The 22,784-nt window shown below is 41.8% G+C and overlaps 1 pseudogene; it reads left to right on the top strand.

Annotated features, from left to right (window-relative positions):
* The first annotated feature begins 1,373 nt into the window (after nucleotides 1-1,373).
* Nucleotides 1,374-4,802, top strand: LOC109436226 (GRB2-associated-binding protein 2; annotated as a pseudogene).
* Nucleotides 4,803-22,784: the final 17,982 nt, after the last annotated feature.

Here is a 22,784-nt window from a genome sequence, read left to right as displayed (position 1 = left end):
ATTGATGATAATTGATGAGAATTAAATGAATTAATATTTATAAAGAGTTTATAGAAGTCCTTAGTACAGATGAAGGTCCATATAAGTGTTAAATAAAAGCAAGAATATAGTCCATGCTCTTGTAGATTACATTTGAGTGGGGAAAATAACCAAAAGAGTATGTGCAGTGTAATATAAGTGCTATGAGAGAGGAAATACGTGGTGTTATGGAAGTACCGAAAAGGAGCATATATTCTAGAGGTGGTGGAGCGGTCAGGGGACATGCAGAGAAAGTTTCCTGAAGGATATGACTTTGAAGCTGTCACTCATGGGAAATGTAAGCAGTAGCCTGGTGAGGCCCAACGGCAGAGTTGGAATTTTATCCTGGGAGCAATGAGGAACAATTGAAGGATTCTCAGAGTGGTGTTTTGGTAATATCATTCTATTCTCAGCATGGAGAATGGGTTACATGAGGTCAAAAATAGAACACAGGGGCCGGCCCGGTGGCTCAGGCGGTTGGAGCTCCGTGTTCCTAATGCTGAAGGCTGCCGGTTTGATTCCCATATAGGCCAGTGGGCTCTCAACCACAAGGTTGCTGGTTCAACTCCTCGACTCCCGCAAGGGATGGTGGGCTGCGCCCCCTGCAACTAGCAACGGCAACTGGACCTGGAGTTGAATGGCACCCTCCACAACTAAGACTGAAAGGACAACAACTTGACTTGGAAAAAGTCCTGGAAGTAAACACTGTTCCCAAATAAAGACCTGTTCCTCTTCCCCAATAAAATCTTTAAAAAAAAGAATACAGAAGACTAGTTAGGGTTCTATTTCTTTAATTAAGTGAACTAAATTGTAGTAGTGACAGGAAGGAGAGAGGCACATGGATGCCAGGTACCCTTAGATGGTAGGACAGTCAGGTCTTGTCCATTGATTGAATATGGGGTGTGAGGAAAAGGGAAGAGTCAAGGAGGTCCAGTATTCCAGCTTGGGCAATAGGGAAATTGTGGGGCCACTCACTGAGACAGGGAACAAAGCTGCATGGACATTTACAGAACTGGTTACTCTGAGAGGTGGCATAGGCTAAAAATAAAAATAGCTGGTGATGAAACTTCGGCCCAGTGCAGCCCCCAGACAAGCTCCTCGGCAGGTTTTGCCCCTTGGGTGACTTCTTGTCTCCAGTCAGGGCACAGGAGCCTCTGGGCTGAGGTCCTGGAATCTCAGTCTTTCCCCTTCACATCTTCTGTAGTGTCCCCCTCCTCCCACCTCACCACCCTGAGGCCACCACCCCATGGAACTTCAGACAGGAATTCACAAGGCAAATGCATTCTCACCCTTGTGTGGAACTCCAGGGATATACATCATACACAGTGATTCCAAGCACAGTGGTGATAAAGGCAATGCCAGCCTCTCCTGTTTCAAGCAGCCTGGAGCCCTCTGCCTCTATCCTCCCTCCCATCTGCCAGTCCATCACGTGCTAGTGAGTTTTACCCAGTAGATATCATTCAAATTCACCTCCCTTTTTTCCCCTTGGTTTAGGCCTTTTGCATCTTAGCCCATACGACTGATATACCTTTAAGTTTTCTTTTAACTTCTGGGAGGATTAGCACTGTGACAAAGTCTTCATTAAGTCTTGCACCAAGCCATTTCCACTAATAAAAAAGAAAGATTTTTTTACTGCTAACACACAGATTTTCTAATTCTTCCCTCTTCTTTTTTTTTAAAAATTTATTTTTCAAATACAGTTCATGTTTAATATTATATTAGTTCCAGGCATACAGCATACTGGTGAGACATTTATTAATATATGAAGTATGAAGTGATCCCTCCAATTAGTCTAGAACCCACCTGGAACCACACATAGTTATCACCATATTGTTGACTATATTCCCCATACTGTACATCCCCTTGACTATTTTGTAACTACCAATTTGTACTTCTTAATCCCTCCACCTTTTTCACCCAGCTCCCCAACCCCCCTTCCATCTGGCAACCATCAGTTAGTTCTCTGTACCTATGAGTCTGTTTCTGGTTTTTTGTTGCTGGTTTTTTGTTCATTTATTTTGTTTTTCAGATTCCACATATAAGTGAAATCATATGGTATTTGTCTTTCTCTGTCTGACTTACCTCACTTAATATAATACCATTAAGGGCCATTCATTTTGTCACAATTGGTAAGATTCCATTATTTTTTATGGCTGAATAATATTCCATTGCATATACATACCACCTCTTTTTTATCTGTCTATCAATGAATAGTTAGGTTGCTTCCATATCTTGGTTATTGTAAATAGCTCTGCAATGAACACAGGGGTGCATCTATCTTTTCAAATTAGTGTTTTGGATTTCTTCAAGTAAATACCCAGCAGTGGAATTGCTCCAGTCAGGGCATAGGAGCCTCTGGGCTTAGGTCCTAGAATCTCAGTCTTTCCTGTTCATATCTTCTGCAGAACCTCCGTACTGTTTTCCATAGTGGCTGCACCAATTTGCAATCCCACCAACAGTGCATGAGGGTTCCCTTTTCTCCACATCCTCACCAACACTTGTTTGTTGATTAATTGATGATAGCCATTCTGACAGGTGTGCGGTGATATCTCATTGTGGTTTTTATTTGCATCTCTCTGATAGTTAGTGATGTTGAGCATTTTTTCATATGTCTAATGGCCACCTGTATGTCCTCTTTGAAGAAATATCTATTCAGGTTCTCTGCCCATTTTTTAATTGGATTGTTTTTTGGTGTTGAGTTGTATGAGTTATTTATAAATTTTGGATATTAACCCATACCAGATGTATCATTAGTGAATATCTTTCCCCATTCAGAAAGCTGTCTTTTCACTTTGTTTATGGTATTCTTTGTTGTGCAAAAACTTTTGTTTGAAGTAGTCCCATTTGTTAATTTTTTTCTTTTGTTTCTCTTGCCCAAGGAAATATATCCAAAAATTTTTTTTTTCCTTAGAGTGACGTCAAAAGGTTTATTGCCTCAGCTTCTGTGAGAAGGTCGATGCAGGCCTGACTTTCAAGACAAAGGAGCTGCAGGGTAGTTCTGTGTTTAACTTTAAGACCAGCGAGTACACATTTTACCTTGTGGCTGAGACAAAGCAGGACATGAATAAGTGGGTCCAGAGCATCTGCCAGGACTGTGGCTTCAGTCAGGCTGAGGAGAGCACAGACTCCCTGAGAAATATTGCCTCAGCCAGTCACAGCCCCTGCTCCTCTCCAGCAGAGCTCAGCAGCTCCAATCATCACCTTCTCCTAAAATGAAAACCCTCAGCCCCATCTCACTGTAGGTAGCCAGCCACACTTGTTCATATTCAAACCTCTGTGTTGAACCATGCTCAGACCACCTGGTCCACCAGTGCACCTCAGGAGTATCTCTACGTGTACCAGTGCATAACCTGGACAGCAGAAAATGCCAGGCATGCCAGCTTCTCTCAGGGCACCAGGGCTTCGTTCCTCTCTGGGGTGACACAGCCATACAGAAACTTGCCCAGGGCAATGGGCACTGTATCAACTGGATAAGTGGTCAAGCCCATCGCTTCTATAGCCTACCCAAGCCAAGCCAGCACAATACAGAATACAGAGACAGTACCTAAGACTCCCCCGGAGGGTGGCCTCCCATGGCCACACCAAGGGCAGCCTCATAGACTCGGAGACAGATAATAAGGATGTGTATACTTTCAAGACGTCCAGCAATACCCTCTGCTGGGAGTTTGGGAACTTCCTGGTAGACAGTGTGGATTTTCCAGCCACCCCATTCTGAGCCTACCAGATTCCAAAGACAATCATGCTGGACAAGAACCACAATGCCATGGCAGTAGCTGTTCCTGGGGACTCAGCCATAGCTCCCCCACCCCGACCACCCAAGCTAAGTCAGGCAGAAACACCTCAGTGGGGGAGCCCTCAACAGAGAACGCCAATCCATGAAAATAACAGTTCAGTCTCCGCCACTGCCACCATCCACAGGCGCAATGCCCTCCCTGCGATGGCCAACAGCCAATTTCACCAATCTTCTTCCTATGAGTCCTACGAGTATCCCCAGTGTGGTGGAGAGAGTGCAGGCAGGTTTGCACAGTCCATGACTGATGGAGTCAGTTCTTTCCTGCCAGGGTAAACAATTGTAGGCCAATTGGATAGCGCCAATTCCGAAGACAACTACCTGCCCATGAATCCAGGTTCCTCCACACTGCTGGCCATGGAGAGAGCAGGAGATAATTCCTAGAGTATGTACATCCCCATGAGCCCAGAGCCCCATCACTTTGATCCACTTGGCTACCCTTCTATAGCTCTTCCTATGCACCAAAGCCCCAGCTAAGGGAGTGAGATCCAGCCACCTTGTCAACCACAACCTCAAACCTGACCAGAAAGCAAAGGCAGCACCACTTGATCTGAGAAACAACACCGTCATCGATGAGCTCTCCTTCAAATCACCTGTCACCAAGTCTTGGTCTGGGGCCATCCACACCTTCAACTCCAGCTCTTCTCAGTACTGCTGCCGCATCTCCACACAGAGCATCACCAGCACAGACTTGGGAGACAGCAAAGAGAACTACAGCCCTATGCAAAACCCAGAGTCTGCATCTCCCATTCCCAGTGTCACCAACAGTCCAGCGTCTAAGAAGAACACTGGCACTGTTGATTATCTGACCCTGGACTTCCAGCCCAGCTCTCCAAGCCCCCACCGCAAGCTATCCATGTCACCTGTCACTTCTGATGAGAAGGTGAACTATATTCAAGTAGACATGGAGAAGACCTAGGGCCTGCAAAGCACCATGCAGAAGTAGACAGATGTGCAGCAGTCCTCAGAGCCTTCCAAGGGCACCAAGGTGTGACACTGGGGCCACCAAGCCTAGAGAGAGGCCCAGAGACACCAAATCTGTCTCCTCCCTGTCTCTTCTTTCTCCTCTCCTATTGCCCCCTCCAGCCCACCCCTCTCCTCTCTGCCACTCTGGCCTTCAAAGTACTTGACATCAGGGACCCTGAACCCTTCCCCTGGGAGGTGAGGGCCTGATTGAGGCACTTCCTCTGCCCACTCGGGGCCCACTTTGATTTTTATCAATAATGGCCATGCTTCCATCCACTTTAGTTAGAGCTATTGCCAAAAAAGCATCCTTCAACCTCTTCTTGCCCTTTAGACCTGAGTATCTACCAGATATGTGGAGGCAGAGGCTGGGGCTCTGAGCTGGATTCCACACCTCATGTTCCGTCCCCGCCCTCAGCCCCGTTTCCCCCAGCCCCTGGGCTACCTCCTTTCGTCCTCTCACTGACCAGGGAGTCAAAGACCAGCAGACCAAAGTGAACATGGACTTCATCCCTGTCTGTCTCAGCAGAGGAGAGGCAAGGCCATCAAAAGATACAATAGTCTACACCCCAGTCAGAATGGCTATCATCAACAAGACAAATAGTAACAAGTGTTGGAGAGGCTGTGGAGAAAAAGGAACCCTCATACACTGTTGGTGGGAATGCAGACTGGTGTAGCCACTATGGAAGGCAGTGTGGAGGTTCCTCAAAAAATTAAGAGAATTACCATATGACCCAGCAATCCCTCTCCTGGGTATCTACCCAAAAAAATCTGAAAACATTTATCCATAATGACAAGTGTGGTCCAATATTCATTGCAGCTTTATTTACAGTGGCCAAGACATGGAAACAATTAAAATGTCCTTCGATAGATGAATGGATAAAGAAATTGTGGTATATATACACAATGGAATACTATTCTGCCATAAGAAAAGATGAAATAGTACCACTCGCAACAACATCGATGGATTTTAAGATTATAATGCTGAGCAAAATAAGTCAGACAGAAAAAGTCGAGAACCATATGATTTCACTGATATGTGGTATATAAAACTGAAAACAAAAGAACAAGACAAACAAATGAAGAAACAAAAACTCACAGACATAGACAATAATTTAGTGGTTACCAGAGGTTAAGGGAGGAGGCGGGTTGTAGAAGAGGGTAAACGAGGTCAAATATATGGTGATGGAAGGAGAACTGACTCTGGGTGGTGAACACACAACGTGATATATAGATGATGTAATACAGAATCGTACACCTGAAATCTATGTAACTTTACTAACAATTGTCACCCCAATAAACTTTAATTGAAAAAAGAATAGAACAGTCTCAAAGGAAGGTTAGAGGTGCTCTTGAGGGACAAAGGAATTAAATCCCTAGATACAGAAGGGCAGTTGATACCTGCAGTGGTCCCCACTTTTAGCCAAGTGGCAGTGTAGCTGTTGTGGGGTGGGAGAGGCAGATGGATAAGGAAAAATGGAAAACTGAGGGTGATCAGCTGCCAAGAACAAGGAGCAGGGCGCAGAGCGCAGGAGATGGGGAGACAAGGACACTGTGGGGGTCGGGCCCCTGGACTGTGGGGCCACAGGCCCACTCTACCACTCTAGGACAGAGATTGCCCAAGACTTCCCCAAGATCCCACTACCTGAGGGCGCTATGCCGAGGAGGCTGGCACTGTGCTGGGCAGAACAGCATGCCGTGGGAGTGCCAGTATGGTGAGGGAGGCTGGTGGAGCCATGGGAAAGCGGTGCACAGTGTGGGATGTGGGAGGGAAGGAGCATGGGGGGCACTGGTGGGGATGGCAGGACTGAGGGGCACCTTGGGACAGGAATGGGCTGAGTGGAGGCACAGGGCCATGCATGGACCACTGCAGAGGTACGGTAAAGCACGTTTCTGCAGGATGGGCAGAGCAGCAGGGGAAGGTGCAGGTACTGATGGGATGAAAGAGAGACAGGGGTGTAGGCCACGGGGAGACAGAATAGCAAGTGGGGAAATATACTCAAAGGGCCTGGTAGGTTGCCCAAGGCAGTCCCATTGGGGATGCAGGGTGGAGCAAAAAGTGAAGGAGAGATATATCGTGTCAGGAGAGCAGTGTGCATGGTGGCATGACATGAGAGCAGTTCCCAGGATTAATGGATGACAGGTAAATCAGTGCAAGGGAGAGAGCAGGGCAGAACAGAGCCTGGAGGATGACATGTGGCAATCGCTGACAGCTTGTGCAGTGTGGCTAGGGTTTGTGCCAGGTCCCAGGGCAGGTACAAGTGTGGCCTAGTCCCAGGCTCAGAGTGTTTTCTCTGCTCAAATCATCTTCTGTTTCTCCCTCACATCCCAGGTACCATGTTGGGACTCAAACCTGGCTATAGGAACAGGAGAGGCCAGGCCTCTCCTCTCCCATCCCTGCCAGGGACAGTAGGTAGGGCTTCACCCCAGGCTTTCTCCTGAGCCTGGGGAGACTGAATCTGAATCTTTTATATTGAAAGTTCTTGGTCAAATTTTCTAGAGTTTCAGAGGCAACTGGGCAGACCAGACGTGCCATCCTACCCTGGGATTAGTAGACCTTCTTGCTCCTAAAACAAACAAACAAACAAACAAACAAACAAACAAACAAACAAACACTTCCCACTATGTTTAATGGAAGTGGCTACCACTCACATTTTAGCTTCTGTGAGTGTATGTACACACCCCACTCCAGCCCAATGGCCTAACCATTTATTAATGGCTGCTGTGACCAGGCTCTGGCCTAGACACAGAGGACAAAGGAATTAATCAGACTTTGCCCCTGAACTTGAGAAGGTCACAGTCGGTGAGAAAAAAGACAATGACACAAGGTATTGGTAATGGCCATAAGAGACTTAATGCTGATGTTCCTTTCCTAGGACGGAAACACAACCATTCTGAAGTGCCTGGATATGGGCAGAGGAAGTGAGACTAGTTCTCTGGGAAGTTGGTGCAGGGGGCAGGAGTGGGAAGGGGGTAGAGATCAGAGAAGGTGGTTTCTAAGAAAAGGAGGTGCTTGAGATGGGCCTTAGAAGAAGACGGGTCAGATTTTTACAGGAAAAGAGAGCAGCACTGGGTCCAGTTGAGGAAGGAAGGAGAGACTTGGAAAGCCTTGTGCTTTGGGAACGAAAAAACTTTGGGAGTATGGGTCTATACTGCAGTGTTCCCATAGGTGAAATGGGGAATGGTGGCAATGGCATACATTGGGCAGGGTTTGCTGGTTCACTCTGCCCAGCCCTGACTGTGTCCCTTTAAGGCCCTCTATGAAGGGTCTCACATGGCAGAGCTTTTAATGGTACCATCCCTATGCCCCTAGCAGGCTACAGGTGGGCTCAGGTATTGATGCCCTCAGTTTCCAGCCCTAGCAGCCTCCCCTGTTGACTCCTGGGTGCCCTAATAATGTAAGCATTTTCTAAATATGCCATGATGTGAATGAAACTAGTTGGAGTCTTCAGACTAAAGTGTTCAAATTGAATCTGCAAGGAGACCTCCCTGCCTTTTTTGGTTCCTATAACTCCCAAACTCTTAGGGTGGAAGCAGGAGTAGAGATGAAAAGTAGTACAAGAGGAACTCATAAGCCCCAAACCGCCAGGGGTTTAGTGCATACCCATCAGCTCAGTTTAGACAACTGATCTGTTGACCTATCAGTGGGTCAAAGTCCACCTCTCTTGGTGTCCTGGTAAGAATGGAGATGCTTTCTCAGCCAGCATAGCTCACAGGATCCATCCTGCCTGGGGCTCCCCACAGAAGGAGCCATCCTTACCCACTACCAGCTCTATCTCTGCAAGGTTCAAGGAGGTAGAGCACGGACAATGAGAAAAGAGGGAGTGAATGCTACAGGAGCTGTGTCTTCTTCAGACCTTGGTTTGCCCATCTGTGAAATGGGTGGTTGGATTAAGTGGGTGGTCTCTGGAGCCACTGATGTGGCTGATAATCAGCTGCTTTAAGGGAGAACTCCCTGCTCTGTGACTTCTCTCTCAAGGGTCTGGATCACCAGGGAAGGGCAGCACCCAGAGCATTAGCCAGTGAATGCAGTCCCCTCCCTAGATTGACTTTGGCAACTTCTACATTTGAAACCATTCAAATATACCCCATTCCTAGGACAGAAGCACAAATATTCTGAAGTGATTGGAGCATGGGCTCAACTCCAGTCTGCACTTTGGCCCCCTTACCTGCCACAGGGCAAAGGCCTCAGCCCTAAGCCACCGCTGACCAACCCTCCCCCCAACACACACACACTCTGGACAGAGTTCTGGAAGCTGAGTGCAGGACAGGAGGGAAATCAGCACATCCTTCCTCTCTCTGAGCCTTCATCTGCAAAATGTGGGGGAAACAAGGATAACCACATGAGCTCTAAAGCCCCTTATGGGGCCATCACTCTGGGACTCCCCAAGCTCCTTGGGGTTTTGGGCCAGGTGGACTACCTGCTGAGGGCATCCCACTGGAAATTCAAGACGTCCTGTGATATTTGGTAGTATGTGTTTTTATGTATTTGTTGGATACATGTGTCTTGAAATTTAGAATCATTTCACACAGAATTGTTGCTATTTGCTGGGAAAAGAATAATGGGCTAGGAGAAGCCCCCTTGGGTTCTTGCCCTGTTACAATTTGAAATTGACATTTAATTTTTCAAATAAAGAAAATGAATGAAACAGATCTGCACTGTTGTTATGAAAAGAGAACCAGGAAGTAATGTTAGGTAAAATACAAAATTGCAGAATATTTTTTTAAATATTCTATTTAAATAAAGATCCTCTTTTTGTAAAAATTGTTTCTTAAACATATCTATTGTATATGTGTTTATAATATGTAGCTCTATCTCTCTCACACACACACACACACACAGAAAAATGTCTGGAATGTAACATAGCAAATGTTAACAGTAATTACTTCTGGTGAGTGAGACATTCACTTTTTTGTATACACCTGTGTTATAACAAATCTGAATTTATTGCAGTGAACAAGCAAAGCATTATTTCTGTGAATATATATTTAAAATATATACATATTTCGAATATATATATTCATACATAAAACTTCATCTGGAAGTTGTGTTTTTGTGAAAGTTGACGGTTTTAGAGCAGGGTTATGAAAATGATTAGAGCTGGGCTTTAGTTTAATCTGGAAAGAGACAAATACCAAGAATAAGGATAGATGGCAGAGATACTGTAAAAAGGAAAATCTATAACACCTGAGAACTAATTATGTGTAAATTGAGAGATAAGGGTGAGTTAAAAATAGCTCAGTCACTGAAAAAAACTTGGAGATACCATTAACCTTGGTAGGAAAGCAGGAGGAGCTACTTTTGAAGGAGAAATCATAACTTTAGAGTCTAGACACATGTATTAGTTACCTAGTATTACAAAATAATTTACTTCAAAACTTAGTGGCTTAAAATAACAACAATCATGTATTACCTCTGTGGGTTCTGTGATTATGGGAAATTCTTTTTTAAAAATTAAATTTACCAGGGGGCGGCTGGTTAGCTCAGTTGGTTAGAGTGCGGTGCTCTTAACAACAAGGTTGCCAGTTCGATCCCCACATGGGCCCCTGTGAGCTGCGCCCTCCACAACTAGATTGAAACAACTACTTGACTTGGAGCTGATGGGTCCTGGAAAAACACAAATAGATAAAGTTTTAAAAAATTAAATTTACCAGGTGATTCTAATGAGCAGCCAGAGTTGAGAATCATTGGGCTACATATCCCTAAGAGAGTGATATTAAAATGTGGTCCCTGAACCAGCAGTATTGGCTAAAACTTGTTAGAAATACAAATTTCCAATCCCCACCCCACATTTGCCCAATCAAAATATCTAGGGAATCCACCCAGCAAATTGTACTTTAACAAGCTCTCCAGGCAATTCTGATGCATATTCAAGTTTGAGAACCACTGTATCATCTTAAGAACCCGCTAACTCTGAATTTCTTTTTTAAAAAGATTTGAATTAAAAATAGTAACATACAATATTACATTAGTTTCAGGTGTACATGTCATGCAAGGCGGCCTGCGGGGTCTCTGGTCCCGCTCCCCACATAAGAACGCAGGACATGGTGAGGCCAAAAAGGAACACCCACGGAGCCATAGATAGGGGAGTCATACCACTATAGTCTCACTGGAGGCACTATAGTCTCACTGGAGGCTGGATCCACACGACCTGCAACCTGCCGTCCACTTCTCTGCCTGCCAACCAACCAACTGACCAACCAATGCAACTGTGGCAGTTATATCAGTGGCTAATTGGCTAACTGGTTACAGCTGATGGCCAACTAGCCACAGCTGACGGCCATCTACTACCCAAGCCAGCACCTTTCCATGAGAGGCCAAGAGCCTGGAAACTGCTTTCTGGGACTCTGTCCCCACAGTACACCATAGTTATTCTACATTTATATACCTAACACAGTGATCGCCATGATAAATCCAGCAACCATCAGACACCATACCACACTATCACAATATTATTGACTATATTCCCTATGCTGTACATTACATCCCCATGACTTATTTGTTTTTTACTTGGAAAACTGGACCTCTTATTCCCCTTTACCTTCCCCTCCCCCTTTTTAAAGTTTCAATTACAGTTGACATTCAATGTTATTTTATATTAATTTCAGATGTACAGCTGTCATGCAGAGAGGGTCTCTCAGCTCCTGCTCCCCGCACAAGAATGCAGGATATGGTGAGGTCGAAAAGGAACACCAGTGGGGTCGTGGATAGGGGGTTCATACCACTATATTCTTGATGGCGGCTGGGTTGGAGACACAGGAAGCAGGATCCACATGATCCGCAATCTGCCGTCTGTTACTCTACCAACCCACTTGCTAGCGGCAATCCACGCTTGCTAGCGTAGCCATGGCAGTTATGTTAGTGGCTAATGCTAACTGGTTACAGCTGATGGCCAACTAGTTATAGCTGATGGCCATCTACAACTCAAGCCAGCACCTTTTCACATAAGGCCAAGAGCCTGGAAACTGCTCTCCTGGCTCTGTCCCCGCAATAGCATAGTGGTTAGACATTTATATAATTTAAGAAGTCATCCTCCTGACTAGACTAGTACCCAGCTGGCACTATACATAGTTATTACCATATTATTGACTATATTCCTTATGCTTACTTTACAACCCTATGACTATTTTGTAACTACCAATTGGACTTTCTTAATCCCTTCACCTGTTTTGCCTTGCCCCCAACCTTCCTCCCATCTATCACCCTGATAAATCTAGTACACATCTGACACCATATACAGTTATTACAATATTATTGACTATACTCCTTATGCTATACCCTACATCCCCATGACTACTTTGCAACAACAAATATGTACTTCTTAATCCCCTTCACCTTTTTCACCCACCCCCAAACCCCTCCCATCTGGCAACTATCAAAATAGCCATTCTGACTAGAGTGAGATGGAATCTCATTGTGGTTTTCATTTGCATTTTTCTAATGACTAGTGAGGTTGAGCATTTTTTCATGTCTATTGGTCATCTGTATGTCCTCTTTAGAGAAATGTCTCTTCATGTCTTCGGCCCATTTTTCAATTGGGTTGTAAAGGAAAAATAAACATATGGGATTACATCAAATTAAAAAGTTTTTTCACAGCAAACACCAACAAAATGTAAAGACATCCTACTGAATGGGAGAAGATATTTGTCGATGATACATCTGATAAGGGGTTAATATCCAAAATTTATAAAACACTCATTTAACTCAACACCAAAAAAGACAGAAAACTTTTAAACAATAACTACTCTACTCCAGCCAAACCCCACAGAAAATACTGTGGTCCCAACCCACCCATGCTAGTGAAGTCCTAGTGTGGTACCTAGACTTCCACCCTCAACAGGCTGTGACTAGTTTCCTCAATCCCCCAGCTAGGGTAGGGTCAGAGGAGACCTAGTGAAGAGTCAGGATTTTTCCATTGCCCGGTGGAAACTGGGTAACCCCACACCACCCACACTTCCCCAACATCAATGAAGACCATGGAGGAACAGTAATAAGGAGTTCCAACCTCTCCTAGATGAGCAGATATCAGTGGAAAGCATATGAGGAGCCAGGACTGCCATCCCTGCGTAATAGTAATGAACCACCCCAGGTGCCACAAAGCCCAAGCTGAGAACCTGAACTTCTACCTACACTTGTTAGTAAGGAGGCAGTGTCTCTTCTTCCCTTGCCAGATCAGTGTCAGAAGAAACCAGCTAAAATAGTAGGTTTAAATAAGAACCAAAGTCTCACAACATAATACAAAAATATCCAGCTTTCAATAAAAAAAATCACTTGTTGTACAAAGAACCAGGAAGATCTCTAACAATGGAAAAGACAATAAGTAGGTGCCAGCATCAAGATGACAGATATATTAGAATTAGCCAACAAAGATTTTAAAGGAGTCATAGAAATGTTTCAATGAGCAATTATGGACACATTTGAAACAAAATAAAAAATAGAAAATCCCAGAAAAGAAATGAAAGCTATAAAGAAGAAGCAAGTTGAAATTTTGGAATTGAAAAAGCAAAAGCAAAAATAAAAAATTAAATGGATAGCCTGTCAGCAGAATGGAAAGGAAATAAGAATGAAGCATTGAAGTTGAAAATAGAGCAGTAAAAGTTTCCTTTTATATAAACTTGTATTACAGAGACATGTGAGACTATAACAAAATATCTAACATTCATGACAGTATAATCCAAACAGAGGAGAGAGAGAGAGAGGATGAAAAGGTGTTCAAAAAAGAATGGGTGAAATCCACAAAATTTAGCAAAAAAAAACCACCCCAAAACAAACAAACAAACAAAAAACCCTCAAAAACCCTACAACTTCAAGAAGCTGCACAAACCCCAAACAGGACAAATCCAAAGAAAGTCAGGTCAAGATAAATCACAATAAAAATTCTGAAAACTAAATATAAGTAGAAAATCTTGAAATAAAAAAGAAAATATGACACCTTACCAATAGGGAAAAATAATTCAAACAGCAGATTTCTCACCAAAAACCGTGGAGGACAGAAGGAAGTGACATTTTCAACTGTTGAAAAAAAGAAAAAAAGAACTGGCAATCCAAAATTCTATATCCAACAAAAATATTCCAGGAATGAAGGTGAAATCGACATTCTCAGATGAAGGTAAACTAAAAGAATGTGATGCCAGCAAAAGAAAAGTATGGTTATAGGAACTTCCATAAACAGTCAGGAAATAATAAAAGGAGTCTCAAATTATCAGGACAGAAGATTAACAGAATAAACAAAAATATGGGTAAATACAGTAAACTTTTTGTTTTTTCTTGTGTTTTCTAAATTATATTTGATGGTTGAAGCAAAAACTATAATAGTACTGTAATGTGGTTGTCAATCATTTAAGACAATTATATGATGAATGGGGGAAGGTAAAAAGGACATAATGGGAGATAAAGTTTTCTACACTCACCTGAACTGGTAAAATGATGACACCAGTAGGCTGTGATAAGTTATATATGTATATATAATGTAACACCTAGAGTAGCTACTAAAAAGCTGTATGAAGAGATCCACTAGAAAAACACTCTAGATAACTCAAAATAGAATTATAAAATATGTTCAAATAACCTAAAGGAAGATAGGGACAATAAAACAGAGAAAAGTATCAGGGTCAGAGCATCATTACATAATGATAAAAGAGCCAATATGCTAGAAATCCACCAAGTGTCAGAGCTGAAAAATTTGTGAAGCAAAATCTGATAAAATTGAAGGGAAAAATAGACCCACATTTAGAGTTTACATGTCAACACTCCTTTCTCAAAAATTGATGGAACAAGCAGACAGAAAATCAGCAAAGATGTAGAAGAATTTAACACCATCAACCAAAGGATCTAATCAACATTTATAGAATACTCCATCCAATGACAGCAGAATGCACATTCTTTTCAAGCACTCATGGAACTTAACACCAAGATAGACCATACCTTGGGCCAAAAAGCAAACCTCAACTAGTTTAAAAGAATTGAAAGCATATTGGGTTTGTTCTCTGATCACAATGGGATCAAACTAGAAATGAATAAGAGAAATACAATGGAACAGTTCTAAACACTTGAAAACTACAAAGCACACTTCTAAATAATCCATAGATCCAAGAAGAAGTCTCAAGGGAAATAAAAAAATACATTGAATTGAATGAAAATGAAAATGAAAATATAACATATGATAATTTTTGAGACCCAGCTCAAGCAGTATTAAAGGGGAAGTTTATGGCACTAAATGCTTACATTACAAAAGAAGAAAAGCATCATAAACAGTGTTACAATGAACATAGAGGTGCATATATCTTTTCAAAATAGTGTTTTTGTTTTCTTTGGATAAAAGTGTCAAATCAATGATCTAAGCTCCTACCTTAAGAACCCAGAAAAAGAACAGCAAAATAAACCCGAAGCAAGGAGAAGGATAGAAATAATAAAGAGAAGAAATCACTGAAATTGAAAATATTACAAAACATACAGAAAATCAATGAAACAAAAAGCTTGTGCTTTGAAAAAGTACATAAAACTAACAGACCTTTAACCAGACTGAAAAAAGAGAAATGACACTAATGACTAGTATCAGGAATAAAACAGTATATCACCACAGAATGTAGCCATTAAAAGGATAGTAAGAGAATACAATAAAGAACTCTACACACGTTTCAGAACTTAGATAAAATGGACCAATTCCTTGAAAAGCAAAAGCTACCAAAACTCACTCAATATGAAATAAATCATTTGAATAGCCTATAACAATAAAGGAAATTGAATTTATAACTTTAAATCTCCCTAAAAAGATATCTATTGGCCCAGATGGTTTCACTAAAGAATTTTACCAAACATTTAATAAACAATTAACACTAATCATCTACCATATTTTCCAGAAAATAGTAGAAGGGAACACATTTTCAACTCATTTTATGAGTCCAGTTTTACTCTGATATCAAAACCAGACAAAGATATTACAAAAACAAAAACTATAGAAATATCCATCATGAACTTAGAGGCAAAAATACTCAAGAATAAAATCATAATTAAGTGTTTGGATTATTATTGTGAATTCTATTGACTCACTTCTAAAAACTATTTAACCAGCCTTCCATTTCTGGAATAAAACTAATTTGGGTATGACATAGAATTGTTATATATTGCTGAATTCTGTTTGCTAATATCTTATTGAGTATTTTTGCATTACAGCCTTGAAGAGGAGAGGAAAGCTGTATACAAATAGCCGAAAGTCAAAGGTAGAGTACGGGGGATGACATAGCAGAGGTATATCGGTAGAAAATATGAAATTGCTGATATTCAAACAGTCTACTAGGCTGTGAGGTCCTTGATTTACTCTTTCTTTTTGTAACACACCGCATCACCTAGAACAGGGCTTTGCACCCCCCCACAGTTGGTGGAAGTGGTCAGTATCTAGGACCCTTGGACCTCAGACTAGTGTGCATAAGAGCCACGGAGGATGCTTGTTTCAGTGCAGATCCATTGGCCTTATCTCAAAACTCTGGGGTAGAGTCCAGAAGTCTGCATTTAACAAGCTCCTCAGCAGATTCAGGCCCTCAGAGGACCCCACATTGAGAACGTCTGGTTAGGGTTGAAGCACTCAGCTAAGGGTAAGGACTTGTTAAAAATCACAGGTGTCCAAACCTTACTGTGTCTGGCAGCATTCTTTCTAATGCAGAATCTCAATCTTGGTCACACATTAGAATCATCTTGGAAGTTTTAAAAAATGCACATGCACAGACCACATGCCAGAACAATAAAAATCGAATGTGTGGGGGAGGAATGTCCAGGGTATCAGTACTTTTTAAAACTCCTCAAACAATTCCATTGTGCAGCCACAGTGGGGAAATACAGTGAAAATAGAAAGGGCAGTGACCTGATCAGGATGTAGTTTTCAACGGTGAGAAGGCAAAGAAGCAACGTGATCAGGCCAGAGTGGTACATCTTGGTACTTGCTAGTCTTCTAAATGGTGGGGGTGGAGATAAAATAGGTAGGCCCATTGTTACGCTAGAGCTCTGGAGCATCATCACAGCCCTGACATTATATTGCAGTCATTTGCTCCACTAGAATGTGAACTCTGTCACATTCCATCATGCTCCCTGCTGTATCCCCAGCACCCACTGCTAATTAAGTATTTGAAGCACCAATGAAAGCGTGAGTCCCATTAGTGGACCTTCTGCCTCAGAATTACCGGGGGCCCTCATTTAAATAATAGATGCCCTTTATTATTACACTATTGCTTTTCTCACTAGTCTGTCCAGAGTAGTTCTACTAATGTTCCCTTTTCTTTTTTGTTAGGCCAATCTTCATAGCATCCTCCAAAGTACTCATTATAAAACTCTTTCAAGGTAGTTAGCAGGATGAAAGCATTCATTCACTCATTCATTCATTCATTCACTAGATGATTATTGGTGAATAAGCACTAGATCCTGGAGAAACAACATTCTAGTAGGGAATACAGACAAAAACAAATGAGCAAACTAATAAGTATATACTTATAAATCATGAGAAGTTTCACGAAAGAAAGGAACATGATGTGCTATGAAGAATAAATCACAGGAGAACTTAACAGACTGGAGAATCCGGGAAGGCCTCTCTGGGGAAGTAACATTCCAACAGATCTGTGTAGCATGTATCACAGTTATTCAGTTGAAGAGGGGCAGAGAAGAGCTTTCTAGGCAGAAGAAAGAGCCTGCATGAGTGTCCATAGCCAGGAAAGAACTTGGTGTTTTTGAGCTGAAAGTAGGCCAGTGTAGCCAACACACAGTAACAAGGGGCACAGTGGCTGGTGAAGAGGGCAGTACCAGTTCATGTGAGGCTTTGTAGGAGACAGGAAAGAACTTGCTTTTCTTCCTGAATGTGGTGAGAAGCCATTGGAAGGTTTGTGCAGGGAAATGGCATCATCTGATTGACATAGTTGCTGTGTAGACAAAGGATTGTAGCAGGGCAGGATGGGAAGCAGGGAGTCCACATTGGGGGCTCTTCCTGTACTCCATGTGGAATAGTGGAGTTTGGGAGAAGTAGATGATTTGGGATTTTTTTTGCTGAACAAACAAGTCTTTTTTCCTATCCTGGCCCTCCCTGTACTCTGAAGAGTGAGGAATTATATGATGCTCCATGTTAGGACACAAGGGCACATACACGTAAGACTAGAAATACTGTGGGGTGGGAGGAATTGTCTCAGAACAGGCCACAGGTGGTAACAGCCTTGCCGCAACCATTTCAGTTGGAAAGACACAAGCATCTCAGGTGAGATCAGTGACAGATTCTTTCAAAGCACGATTGAGCCATTGGTTCATTGACTTACTTTTTTGTTGTTGTTGTTGAGGTACAACTTGATTCAGTTAAAGGCAAAGATCTTGAGCATACAGTTGTATCTTCGAAAAATGTATATACTTGTGTTACTATTATCCAAGTAACCCCAGAAAGTCCCTTTGTGCTTCTTTCTTGTCAATCCCTATTCCTCATAGGTACCCACTTTTCTGAATTTTATGACCATTGATTATTTTTGCCTGTTCTTTATATAAATGGAATCATACTGTATATACTTTTTGTGTCTGACTTGTTTCATTCAATGTTGTTGGGATTCATCCAATGTTATATGTGTCAGCAGTCCATTCCTTTCTACTGCTAAATAGCATGTCATTGTATGAATACACCACAATTTCTTTATCTATCTTCCTGCTAATGGACTATTGAATAGTTTCCCATTGGTTAACTTTCAGTCTGACTCCAGTTTCATTAGTAGACTAAGATACAGCTTCAAATCACTTTTCACTTTTTAACCTTATCCCATCATGTTCTACTTCAAATTTCTACCCATTCTTATATATTTGCCCTTCTATTCACCAATTCCCTTCCTTAAAATATTTTAACCTTTTCTATGAGAATACTCTTCCGTTTTTACCAAAACAGTCCCAGTTACACATTTTCCAGGATTCCTCATATTCTCACTCCAGTTGATAGAAAACATGATAAAAGTCAGCTAGATTCTTATTTAGAATACATTTCTTCCAGAATGATGATTCGTAGATGATCACAGGTAATCCGGGTAGGTGGTGAGGGCTGTGTCCTATTTGCTATTTTAATTTGACATCAAGTATAGGTATTTCTCAAAACAGGTAAAATGAATTTTTGAAAAAAACCTTACATTTTCCAAAACAAAAAATGTGAGAAAAGTGGCATTGTTTTGCTTTTTTTTTTAATCTCTTTAATGTCTGGTACAATAAAAGACAACTAGAGTCTCATATCTGCTTCTGTGTTCAGTCGGCTGCTGTATGTTGTTCTGGTTACAGTATGTGAAGAAAATCAGGACTCATATAGATACATGTATTTGGAAAAAAGAGGACTATCTTAATAACTTTTTCAGATAGTTATAGATATTCTTCTTTGATATTACACCATGTGCAACGTAATGTGATAGCTCTGGAAACTTTGGAAGATAGGAGTCATGGGGGATTTTGGAGGTGTTGAAGGAGCTATGCACTTTCTTATAGATGCTAGTCCAGGGTTCAACTAGGGCAGGTTTCTCAACCTTGGTTGGCTCTACTGACATTTGCATTGGATCATTCTGTGTTTTGTGTGGGTAGGAGATGTTCTGTTCATTGTAGGATGTTTACCAGCAGCTCTGGCTTCTACCCACTAGATGTCAGTAGCACCTCCCCCACAAATGTGACAATCACTGATGTCTCCAGACATTGCCAAATATTGCCTGGTGGGGCGAAGTCACCCCTAATTAAGAACCACTGAACAGGCACTCAAGAAAAACTCTTTTGGCTGGACTGAACAATTCAGGATGAAAGTTGTGTACAGAAGATATATTTGTAGATAACTTTACTTAAATTTCTCTGTTGGAAATGTAAATGACAACAATAACAGCTATCATTTACTAAGTGCTATTAGGCTCTCTGCAAACATTAACTAATCCTCACAGCAAGATTATGAGGTAGGTATTAATATTCCCATTTTACAGATGAGAAAATCAAAACTCAGAGAGATTAAGATACAGGCCCAAGGGAGGGACAGAACTAGGATTAGTATCTGTGTCTAATTGACTCTTAAGCTTATGCTCTGAACTGCCTTAGTATTAATTTTATTAGAAACGTAGTTTCCTCTGCAGGATGTTAATATCTGGCACACATTGTGTAATCTTGTCTGATGACCTTATTGGAATAACAGAGTCATGCACGTTTTTAGATGGGAAATAGAATAGGGGTGACTTCTTGACCTAGTATCTGAAATAGCTTTGGGATAAACTTAATTGAAGCATTACTTTGATGGAGTACAGAGACTTCTGAGGTAAGATCAAAGAGACATATGTATACGGCCTTTCGGGACCAAATTACCCATCTCATTGGTTCTAGAAGTCATGGTAATAACTAATCAAGCAGTCTTGCGAAGGTGCTGGCGGGACTTTTCTGATACCTCTGATTATCTCCCTCAAGGGGGACAATACCACCTCTGATTGACCCCAGGCTTGGCTGTTAAGTGCTTTGCTTTAGTTGAGGAGAAAAATGTTTGGGGGAATGTTAACCATGCACTCTAACTTTTAAGGCAGGGTTCTTCCAGCTGCCCATCACAACACTTTTATGGGTCATGAAATCAATTTAGTGGATCATGAGCAACATTTAAAAACAAATAAAGAAGACCAGAGTAAAAAGCATCACGGGGCCCCACACGTTATAAGCAGGACAGGCTGCAGAATTTGCAGGGAACAGTGAAAAATAGAAATGTGGGACTCCTTGATCAAAAAGCAGGAAAAAAGTATTGTTAAATGTATTCAAATGTAAAGCTTTTTCCTTTCTTCTACAGTCTTTCTCTTGACTTGTCATAGTATTTTTTAATTTCCTAATTCTTATCATCCTAAGTAAAAAGAATTGTTTTAATATGAATTTACCATACACCTTTATGTTTTGCAATGCCAGTTTAAAATGCAAATGTAACAGCATTTAGCTCACATCATGCAAAGTCACCAAAATTACATAATCCATATTTTACAGTTCATACATGCATATGTATTACATATTTAGTTCTTAACCAGAACCGTGGGCACAAAACTAATTCAACTGTTTTTCTCTTCTTCACACACGTGCATCCTATCAACTCTCGCTACCTTCAGCTTACTGACCATTAAGGAAGGATGAAAGGAAAAAGACTGGCTTATCTTTTCCTTTCCTTCTATGTTGTCATTTTCAGCATAAGTGGTTAGCTAATACAGGAAAGTAACACAATAGGATATGATAGAGTTCCCTGGTCGTCGTGTTTCTCAGAACTCTTTGCATTCTTTATGCACTGGAAACTAGTTCTGGTTGGAAAGGAAAATGTGGCCTCTTTGGTTTGTCACCACCACCACTCCCCTACCCCACCCCACCTTATTTAGTTGTAGATGTTACACATTGACCTTGTCCTTGCTTTGAGTCTTTTTTTATTTAAGATTTTTTTTTATTGGGGAAGGGGAACAGGACTTTATTGGGGAACAGTGTGTACTTCCAGGACTTTTTTCCAAGTCAAGTTGTTGTCCTTAGTTGTGGAGGGTGCCATTCAGCTTCAAGTTGTCCTTTCAGTCTTAATTGTGGAGGGCGCAGCTCAGCTCCAGGTCCAGTCGCCGTTGCTAGTTGCAGGGGGCACAGCCCACCATCCCTTGCGGGAGTCGAAGCGGCAACCTTGTGGTTGAGAGGACGCGCTCCAACCAACTGAGCCATCCTGAGCTCCCACGCATCATGGGTCCACTGAACTTCTGTGCTCATGGGGCATCACAAAGGATATATGCAAATGGGGCAGCAACAAATGGCAGCAGACACACATATTGCCCGAATCTCACCTGCACACAGGCATGCTCCCCAGTTCCACCTGACTTCACTTGCAAAATACAAGTTCTAAAATAAGTTATGAAAAATATCAAGACAGGATGGGGCCCAGACATGGAGCCCTATACTACCCTGCAGGTCACGTGCCTAGGAAACCAGCGCTGATTATAAGGTATTGTTTGTGAATGTTTTATTTCCAGGTTGTGTGTGTGAGTGTGTGGTACATGTGTGCCTCCCCCCTCCCTCTCCCTGTCTTCTTCCCTCTTCCCCCCTCCCCCCTCACTGTCTTCTGTAGATATTATTTAGATGTATTACTATCATTGGTTCAGCTAAAGTTAAAGCAGTTGTTCCTTGTAACTAGGAAACATTTTTCCCACTTTTTAGTTTCCCTTTCAGAGGGATCCTTTTCCCAGATTTCATCACTGTTCTTGTAATTTGTACCCTCTCCCATTAAATAATGGGAAAAGTGTGAATGTTTTCCCTTGGAGCGGGAATCATACTTCTACACTAAGTACAACTTTTTATCAAAAGAATATATCTCTTTATTACAACTTTATAAGTACCGAAACTTTAAATTCAATACCCATTAAATCTGTTAACCAGCTATAAAACCCTATTTATGTACATCTTTTTCTAAGTAACTTGGCAGCCCTTTCTTGCCTTTAAAGCTTGACTTAGACAACAAGAATTTCTCTGCTTATGCCTACGTGCACTTACCTTGGCCTCCTATCTATTCTCCAACTGGGAAGGCAGCGACAGTGTTTCGAACTGTGGCTTAAAAAAACAATACTTGAATTATAATAGTAATGATAAAAAGTAGCTACTCCTTTCCCCTAGAATATAACTTTTTAAACACATTTTTAACAGAAGAAAAACAGAGGTTTCAAAATAAGTACAACAGAGTTTTTTCCCACTGTTAGAGGCCTTGGCTGATTCCATGTTCCTGAACTGAGTTTCCTCCCCTTTATCCTCCTTTCCCTCCCACTTCTAAGAATTACTACCCAGTTTCCTCTTGAGAGTCAACACTAGTCAGAGAGAGTTGGGCCCCGGCATGACCCATTATATCCAAGCAAGGAAAGAGCATTTGAAGAGGATTTTTAAGGAAATGCCTCTGTCTGTATTGTTACCATAAGTACATTCGAGAATAGATGAGAAACGATGGTGGCAACTATCCAAGGCTCTCATAGCTCTAGTTATCTTGAGTTAGTTTGCAGAGTATGAAAA

The sequence above is a fragment of the Rhinolophus sinicus genome, chromosome X (genome assembly GCF_036562045.2).
Source record: "Rhinolophus sinicus isolate RSC01 chromosome X, ASM3656204v1, whole genome shotgun sequence".
In the NCBI taxonomy this organism is placed as follows: Eukaryota; Metazoa; Chordata; class Mammalia; order Chiroptera; family Rhinolophidae; genus Rhinolophus; species Rhinolophus sinicus.
The sequence above is the reverse complement of the archived record's forward strand: the minus strand, read 5'-3'. Positions and strand labels throughout refer to the sequence as shown.